A 9,412-nucleotide genomic window follows, 5' to 3' on the forward strand; every position below is an offset into this window, starting at 1 on the left:
TCAAGTCTTTCCTTATAGTTACTCCTAACACATTTTCCTCAAAATATTTCATACTTGGGTATCTTGGATATTCCACTTCATAAGGACTACCTGTCTGTCTGAATGTATATATCCTTTGTATTTTAACTTACATAGCTCACTGTCATTGACTTTTACAAGAAAAGTGTATTTTTAAATAAAGAGGAATATTAATGTTGACTTAAGGAAAACCCCACCATATTTCCTCCTCAGGAATTGAGGTTGCTGAAGATATGAAATGAATCATCATGTGGCACCTTGTTTGTTTCACAGTATTTCATTTTTACTGGTGGGTCAAATGAGTCAGCTGACTGGCAGGATTTAAGACAATGGGTAGTTAGTGTATGGGTGAGTAAAAATATATACTGCATACCTTTCTGTCTTGCCATGTTATTTTTCCTTAACCTGATGCCAGAGTCATTTGATAAAAGTGACTCAGCTTTTGCTGAGCTGGCCTTACCGTTGACAAACTCACCCTTAGGAAATTACATCTTCTCATCCCAGAGGTGGACTTGCAACATATTGTCAGTTTTAAAGGTTGAAATGTAGGCAAGAAAAGTAAAAAAAACCAGACTTCTAAACTCCTTCCTAAGTATCATAAGTCTTTTTATTTCCCTTGAGAAGAATATGAAAACACAAGGTAAAGATGGTTAGTAAAATCTCTCCAAAATAGAAAAGAATATTCTTCAGCTCATCCTGATTTGTCTTCCTTTCAGTGAGTTCTGCTTATTCTCCACTTTCACCCCAAGATGCAATAGCTAAGAAAGTAGAATAATTTTTAAAATACATCTTCACCTTTGAATCAGCACTTCTCCAAATATGACTACATTTTGAAAATTTAACTCTTGTTAAAAAAAAAGCAATCAAAACCACTTTATTAATTTTATACATTAATTTAATTTAAATTTTTATTTCACACAATATTGATAAGACAATTGTCCCTCCTTTAGTTCATAGTATTTTCCTACAATGTTGTCTGATTATATGATATTGGACTGTCACTTCCAGACCGGAGTTCTATTTTCAGCTAATGTGAACTAGACTAGCTGAATAGATGCATCAATTTATACTACATTTGAATCTTTTTAGAGTTATTGTTAAAATGAAATAGGCTGAAGGAGGAAAAATTATAAAGTCTAAAGAGTATTTGAACATTTTTCATGTGGCTTCCTCCTAGAGAAATCAGAGCGCTCCATAATTTATGGGCAGAACAAGACACCTAAAAATGGGGTTCAAAGAAGCCAGTGCTTTGTGTGAAGCATTAAACATTAGGAAATGACAAAGAAATGTTCAGACTTCTGCTCTGCCATCAAAGGTTGTTAAACGAATACAGGGTTAGAGGAAAACACCTTCTCCCATTTTGGATTTGCAGCTACAAATGACTCTTGGAATTCGTTTCATCTGTCAGCTTCATCTTTTCTTGCAAACAGCAGAAGTTTGGTATTTCTCTTTCAGTATTTGTGAGAGCTATGTTCATATATCTTTGGAACCCACTTTGGAGCAAGAAATTGCACCAACATTTTCCACATTTCAGAAAAGGAATTGCTCTCCTTGGAGTATTCTGAAATGGTGCTGGAATTCAGGTTTCAACAGGAATTGCTCTGTTCTATATAAATTAAGAAAGTACTAATTGAAAGGGAGACTGGAATTTTATCTCACTAGGCTGCAGTATTATTTTCTCAGTGCTGTTTAACCCCTAAATCTCTATTTCTCAAATCAGAAAAAGACAAGATTCGAATTTAAGCCTCCCGTATCTTAAGAGAATCCTTTAACCACCAGGCTCCTGAAGAAAAGGAAAGATACTCATGAAAGATTTTAGTTTTCATTTTAGAATCTAAACTCAGTTTAATATGTTACTTAGGTCAGGAACTCAGGTGCAACTCAGTGGCTTAGTTTATGCAGTATGTCAGACTGTGAGTTTCTGTGTAACATGTACAGAGCAATGAAATGTTACAGATACTCACAAGTAGCCTAATCTATCTGAAGCCAGTAGTAATCCTTCCAGTAACTCCAGTAAGGTCTGTACATGCCTGTGTACATGTCCATTACTCTGGGACAATGTGTACTGCTGGTTTATTCACTGTGACAATAAAAATTAAAAAACTACTTAAGCAGTAAAATGTCAGTAGGCTCCGTCTATACATTCATTATGCTTCTGTTTAGTTTCAGGTATTTTTCTGTGAGGGTTGATTGCTGACTTTTTACATTTGAAGATTTTTCTACATCAGTTTCAACCTCTAGGAATCCTCTTCTTGCCTTCAGTACTTCCAGGAGGGAAACAAAAGAAGTATATCTAGTGCCTCATGTTTGTTCACAGGAATAAGCACACAAGATCCCTCCCCTTCCTCCTGCTGCCTGAAGGCCTCTCTGATAAAAAACAGTGCATTTTTTTTTCTGATGTGACTCATGGTGCTCTTAAGATCTAACATGCTATATGGGTAAGCATCAACATTTTACAAGAATCTTTTTTTTACATCTCCAAATTCATAGTTCTCCATCAAAGATTTTAGCCCAAAGAGCAGTTAATAAAGCTGGATGACCTCTTGCTCTAGGATTTTTTAAGTCTCTTTCAGACTAAAATTAGATTTCCTCCTTTAGGAAGAGAAACAGGCCAGTGTGTGACCCTTGAACTGTCAATCATCTGGAAGTAAAGCAGGGAACTGATTTCTCTCACAGCAGCAGAATGAAATGCTCCAAAATAATAATAATAATGTGGCTATACATATTTATAAGCTCATCATTATTAGTTCTTAGTATGATTGTTCCTACCTGATATTAGATGATAATTTTGGACCATGGATATATACTTTGACTCAGTTCCATAAGATACTCTAATTTCAAATAAATCATGCTTTAAATGAGTTAACCACTAATTAAGTGGCAGGTCTCAAATAATAGTCATCAATGGGGAATCATAATTGAATGCTCTAGTTGTGTTTGACAGGTGTCTGTATTATGTCCAGTGCTGTTTAACATTTCAATTGATGTTCTGGGAGTAAATACAAAGCCGCTGCTGAAAAATATATATGAATGGGATAACATTGGAAAGAATAGTAAATAATAAGAACAGGTTGATGGAGAAGATGACAGACCATGTGCTTACAACAAAGGGCTATACTGTGGAAATCAGTGCCTATGTAAATATACAGGCATATAATTTGCAAGCAACTCGGTGTAAGCTCTGTAATAATGTGCTAAAAAAAAAAAAAAAAAAGAAAAAAGAGGAGGCTTATATGATCCTTGGCTGATAAACTGGAATGAGGGGGAGGAAGGACACAATTTTTCCTTGATGTGCAGTAAAACTGATCCTGTACAGTTCTGGCAGCCATATGTTAAAATAGCAATCGAAAAATTAGAGAGGATGCAGAGATAGTTGCCTTACCCAGAGAAACACAAAGATAGCCTGTTTAATCGAACAAAAAGCACAATGAAAAGAAACTTGATTACAGCACCTAACAAGCCCTCTTCATTTCTCTCACACCTTGCAGGTGAACAAGACAGAAGTAAAAAATCACCACTTGTTTTTCAGAGCTCATTTTCCTCAAGCCTTTTATATTCACATGGTTAAAATGCAGTTGTAGCCACTCCTGTATTGCAGAATATGCCCCTAAGTCATACCATCACAGGGCATGCGCAAATTCTGAAAACTAAAGGGCCTTTTGAGGTGGGAAAAATGAAAGAGACCAGTAGTTAGAAGAGGGAATCAGACAAATTCCAATGGGAAGTAAGACCCACAATTTTAAGGAAGAGGATGATTAGCTGTTGGAATGGTTTGCCAAGGAAAGAAAGCAGGGAAAACTTTGATGTCTGTAGATAAAGACTGGGTCTTTTCCTGAAGGAGATGATTTGGAAAAATAAAACTTTGACAATAATGCTGGAATAAGTGTGTGAAACTTAAGGCCAACACTGCTTCAAAATGATGGAGCAGAGATCTTTGGCTTTAGATTCCACTGCTGACTTTGGAAGGAGAATGCAATTTCTCATTAATATAAAGGGAAAAAAAAATCACAACGTGAATGGTTAAGCACTGGATCTGGCTGCCAAGAAACCACAGAATCTCCACCCCTGGAGACTTTTAAAACTCATCTGGAAAATGCCCTGAGCAACCTGATCTAATTTCGAAGTTAGCACCCCCTTCAGTAGGAGACTGGGCTAGATGATTTCCAGAGGTCCACTCCAGCATGAACTTTTCTACAGTTCTGCAATTTTCCTGATATGCAAGATGCTGATGACGTTTGATGACACTTGCATCTATAAAGAATTCCAGAATCTTCAGATGGACACTGTCTTCTAGTGATGTCCTGGTTTTATCTGTCTGTAAAATGGATAAGCAGTACAGTTTTACAATTTTTTCCTGGATGTGAACACAGACATGTTACATGTTGTGAAGATTTTTGGTATTCATGTTAAAGAGCCCGTATATATTTTGGTTTATGGCATTGTCAGATTTATTGTTTGTAAATACATTCTGCTTTAAGACATTGTCGAGAACCCAAATGAAATTATTGGTAATCCAGTCTAGGTATTGCTCTGCTCAGGTTCATAGGGCACCTTTATTCCAGCACTGGTTTGAGGACATGGCACCAGAAGCTGTAAGGAGTGTGGAAACTGTATCCTTAATCAGACCAGGGTGGCTCATTAGACGTCAGTTCAAAACCGATTTTAAGTTTGAAAACTGTGAAATGACTGTCATGCTATGGACACAAGAGAGATGGTATGCTGGAGAGGAGCATCGGCAGCTCCCCGTTCCAGCTGGTGCTCCTGCTGGTGCTTTGAAGGAGAGCCCTGGCATTGCTCCTCTTGATGAACAGATTCTGACCAGAAAACTCCAACCTTTCACCCATCAGCTCAGCTGCTGTGCCATTTGCTGCTCTACTACCCTCATGTATTGACAAAGGAAAGCTAAGATTATTTCTTTGTTCTTCGTGGGGTATTACAGGGAAATCATTGCATTGCTTCTATTCTCAAATTAGTGAACAAAACAAAAAGGCACCAAAGGGGAGTCAAATTGCTTATCAAACAGCCAAATAAACAATAGCCTTGTCTGTCCAAAGGCAGAGAAGCTAATTGGGCAGGGAGGTGCTGTGTTTTAGTACCTATGGCTTTAAATTTTAATTCGATGTAAAGTGACATAATTGTATTGATCTCAGTGCTGATTTACACTATCTGAGAATATTACCATTTGTTTTTAAACTCCCTATCTGCTCTAGTATTGCTGATGCAAAGAAAATTAAAATACTCCAGATCAATCTAGTCTCCCAAAGTAACAATGAAACATTTGTAACTGCAGCAAGAAAGGTGCACAGATCTATTATTCTATCATGCTCTTAAGACTTAAGTGAAATTACTGAACCATGTTCTAAATTTTATCAATTATGACATATTTTATGCTACTGGCATAGTATGTTCAAGTGCATTAGGAGAGTGCTTAGCACTTTGCAATTATGCTCATATTTCATTTTAAGATAATTTCATGCTATTCTTTCAAAAGGCATCAAATTTGGAGCTGTAGTCTTGAAACAATAGGATGTGATATTAAAAAAATCAGATCTAAAATGCTCTTCTACTTCTCTAATGGGATATAACTAAAATACAGTGTGCAACTTTCATTCAGAAACCTCTGTAGTCAAAGAGATACTATTGATTTTAATGATATGCTATTCGCCTTTTTTTTTCCCTTCTTTGCTGCCCCCTCCCCCAGAGTGAAAAAACAGGTTTGCAGTCTCAGTTGTCTCAGGAAAAAAAAAAAATACTAACACTCCTGCTACATGGATTTTAAGGTAACTAAACCATTATTTTGACACATGGTTTTTGCAACCTATGAGGAACTTTCTGACTCAGCACTGAGAGTGTGGACATGTGGTGACTTTCTTTAAAAAAAAAGACCATTTCCTCAGTGAATATATGTTTTCTATATTTAGCTGTGCTTTCTGCAGGGCCTGAGAAACGACTAGACAGTGCAAGTTTATCTGCATCAAATTCAGTGGGAATGCCCCATGCAAAGAGGTTACAAGATCATGACTTCAGCAAGAAAGCAGCAAGCCTTGGTCTTAATAGGATGAAAGTTTAGAATGCAGAGGGATTGGGGCCAATTAATGCAAGGACTAGTCATGGAGAGCCATGGGAATTGTACCATGGAGGAACTACTGGACTGTGTTCTAAATAACAAAGGGACAAGTCCTGATCTCACCAAAGCGAGGGCCTGTTCTCTATGCAAGCCTCGGGCCAATAATGCAGAAGGTGCGTAGTAGTCACCCTGTTGATCCAAGTCTGCTTTCAAGCCTTGCTGCCTTGCTCCAGGGTGTGCGCAGGCAGCTTGTGCACAGCATAGCTGCAATTTGGTTGCAAAGCGTAATTCCCTGGCACTGCAAAATACACACAAAGCAGCGTAAGCCTTTCACTGCTTCAGCATTTTAGACCATGTGCAAGGAGACATTAGAATTAGGCTGTAAGTTCTTTGCCATTTGAGAGACACGGTAGGTTTATTAATAATCCGACTTCGGATTTGTGAGGAAAATCTTAGTAATGTGGTTCTGGTAGTGTAGGATGAGCCTCCCTCTATCCCTGGCGTACCTGGGATGGGAAGCCTGCCATCAACACTGCCTCCACATTCAAGCTGTATCTATTTGCTGTGCCGTGTGAAAGATCTCTGAGTTAGCTTTTTGCACACTGCTGTACTACCAAGAAGTATTTGAGTCATAGAAAGAAAGCTAAGTAGCGTGGGATAAGCATCATGGAGAAAAGTTTATGCTGCTACTGATTCAGCACTGGCTGCAGGGATCTGTACGTGGGCTCTGCTGCACAGAGCAGAGCTATGATTGCTGGAAGCGGGCACTGCAAAAATCCCACCAGATATGACAAAACATGGAGCATTGAGATGAGGCATCAATAGAGACAAGTGTAATCCAGCAGGTTTCATAGCTAGATTAGAAAATTACACTTAAAGGATACAATTTGAGAAATCTGGAATATGAACTGGCCTGTGATTTGTTGTCTGTGTACTAAGTGTACAGCTCTGACCCTGAGTTCTGCAGTTTGGAGCAGTATGACAGCACCTGATGAACTGTCATACAGAAATGTTTCATTTTAATTAAACTGAATAGTGTAAACCTCAAGGGATTGATGCATATTTAGTATAGCTCAGGCAGTTCACCTAAACTGAGATTACAGCCCTCAGGTTATACTAGGTTTTAATAAAGTTTGTGTCACGTTTAATACATCACCATTCATGGAATGTACTGGGGGTTTTGGTCTTTTTTTTTTTAATCAAAGTTCTCAATAGGTTTGTTCCATGACTCATTTTTATATTCTCATGCAAGGCAAGAAAGAGTTACTTTAACCACTATGGTTCTCCTGGGCTGGGAAAATTCTCAGGTGAGTACGTCATGTTGTTTGGCATGAACAGTAACTAGACAGTTCCTTTATTTAGAGTAATTAATCTTGCCTGCAAGTAGTGGTATTTTCCACAGTCTGTACGATTAAGTGGGAGCCTAGTTTTGAAAATTGATGCTAGATCCCCAGTTGCATTCTTGGCTAAGGCTGGGTGTGTAACATCCCACAAGGTCATTTAAGGGAAGGAAATACCTCATGTTTCCCAACATCATCGTTTCAGGCATGACCTGATTTTGCAATCTTACTCATATTAGGCAATTCCCTTGCATGTCACAGGATTACTTGCAATAGCTCAGGCTCTACTTGCTTTGAAGGACACTGACCTTGAATGTTAATTATCTGCTCCCTAATATCCTTCTCTGTAGGAGAGGAAACAATCTTTCATAGAGAATTAGAAGAGGAAGATGATCTTGGAACAGCACATGCAAATAACCTCCAACCACTTGTTTAATTGAGTAAGAGGTCAGCTCCCAGGAAAAATTTACATCCACAATGTATCATTACCATTATATAATACCTAGAAAAAATATTTACTGCAGTGGAAGTGTAAAATACCAGGTTAATAACCATTGTAAATGTTCTTTGCTGAATGCTAAACCAGCCCAAAATAAAGCACTCACTGTGCATTAAACAACAACATCTAATGGTGGCAACCAAGGGGTCAGATAACATTATTGCTTCAAGTTCTTATTCTGTGGATGCATTTTTGGCCTCAAATCCCTCTTTACAGTATAAATTACCAGCCTAAAGTGTACTTTTAAAAGCAGTCCTTTAAACAGGAGTGTGAAGAGCATTTAAGCAGCTCCCAGGTCCCTGTAGACAAAGCGCTGGTGGAAGCTGTCAGGGGAATGTACTAATAGCCCCTAGAAATTCACTATGATTGCCATTCTCCTTGCTTCAGTTTTAAATTTTCCCCTCTCAGGCCATAAATGTATAGGTCAAGTCCACCTTGGCCACAGAGATCAAATATGTTCTCTGCAGCATTAACTCCGAGACGGTGTTCATTTTTCAGACTTTTTTTTCCTAAGGTTGAAATGAAACTTTGCTTTTTATGTTATGAATTCTTTTAATAGAAATCTTTTTCTAGGAATCCTTGGAGAGGATTATTGTATGTTACTGCTACTCCCTGGGTCAAATTTTCTCTTGTTGTAGCAATTTAAATGGAACTTTGTCAGTTTAGAGCAATAGAGGATATATTCCCATGAGTTTTACATCATGAAGTTTTATTGCTGATTTTGATTCCTAGGGTTACCACATACCTGAAGGACTCTGGGCAGAAAACCAAGAACTTCATATGATATTACTTCTGTTTGCTGCACATGAAACTTTGCTGATTTCAGATATTGTTAGGTTTGTATTGTCTGTAAAGCGAACACTACCAGCAGAGTATGTCATATTACAAACACAAAGGAGAAGGGCTTACGTTAATATTTTCTTGCAGAGAAATAAGGGAAGGCTCTCTCTAAATATCTGATGAATTTAGCAAGACCCCATGCAGCAGAGCCAGATCTCTCTAATCCCCCTTCTCTTCTAATGTTTTCCTTCACAGACTATTTTAGGTCAAGTGTTATTCCTACCTTGACTATACTAAAATATTTGTTGCTCATAATAAAGCTTCTTAAAATAAAGACTGTACAAACAGAAAACAATTTTGATCAGCCTTACTGAAAGAATTTTAGATTTAGGAACAGATATAGGAGTATGTGTCTGGGATCATGAATGAAATAAATTGTATTAAATTATTAAATTAGATCTTCTATTAAAGGACAAGAAAAATCATGTTGTTTTAGTTAATGAAGTAACAAAAGCAGTTAACCTTGTAATGAATTAATGAGTTGCATTGGAAAGGTTTATAAAGTAGCAAATAAGGAAGTTGTAGCAGCAAGTGGCCTTGAAAGACATCCGTGAAGCTATGTTTTTTAGGGCATTTGACAAGTTAATATTTGACAGCATCACATGTAATGACACTGTAGAATATGCATGATGTAATTTTTTAGTTACC

Source organism: Eurypyga helias, unplaced genomic scaffold, assembly GCF_000690775.1.
Source record: "Eurypyga helias isolate BGI_N326 unplaced genomic scaffold, ASM69077v1 scaffold12334, whole genome shotgun sequence".
Lineage (NCBI taxonomy): Eukaryota > Metazoa > Chordata > Aves > Eurypygiformes > Eurypygidae > Eurypyga > Eurypyga helias.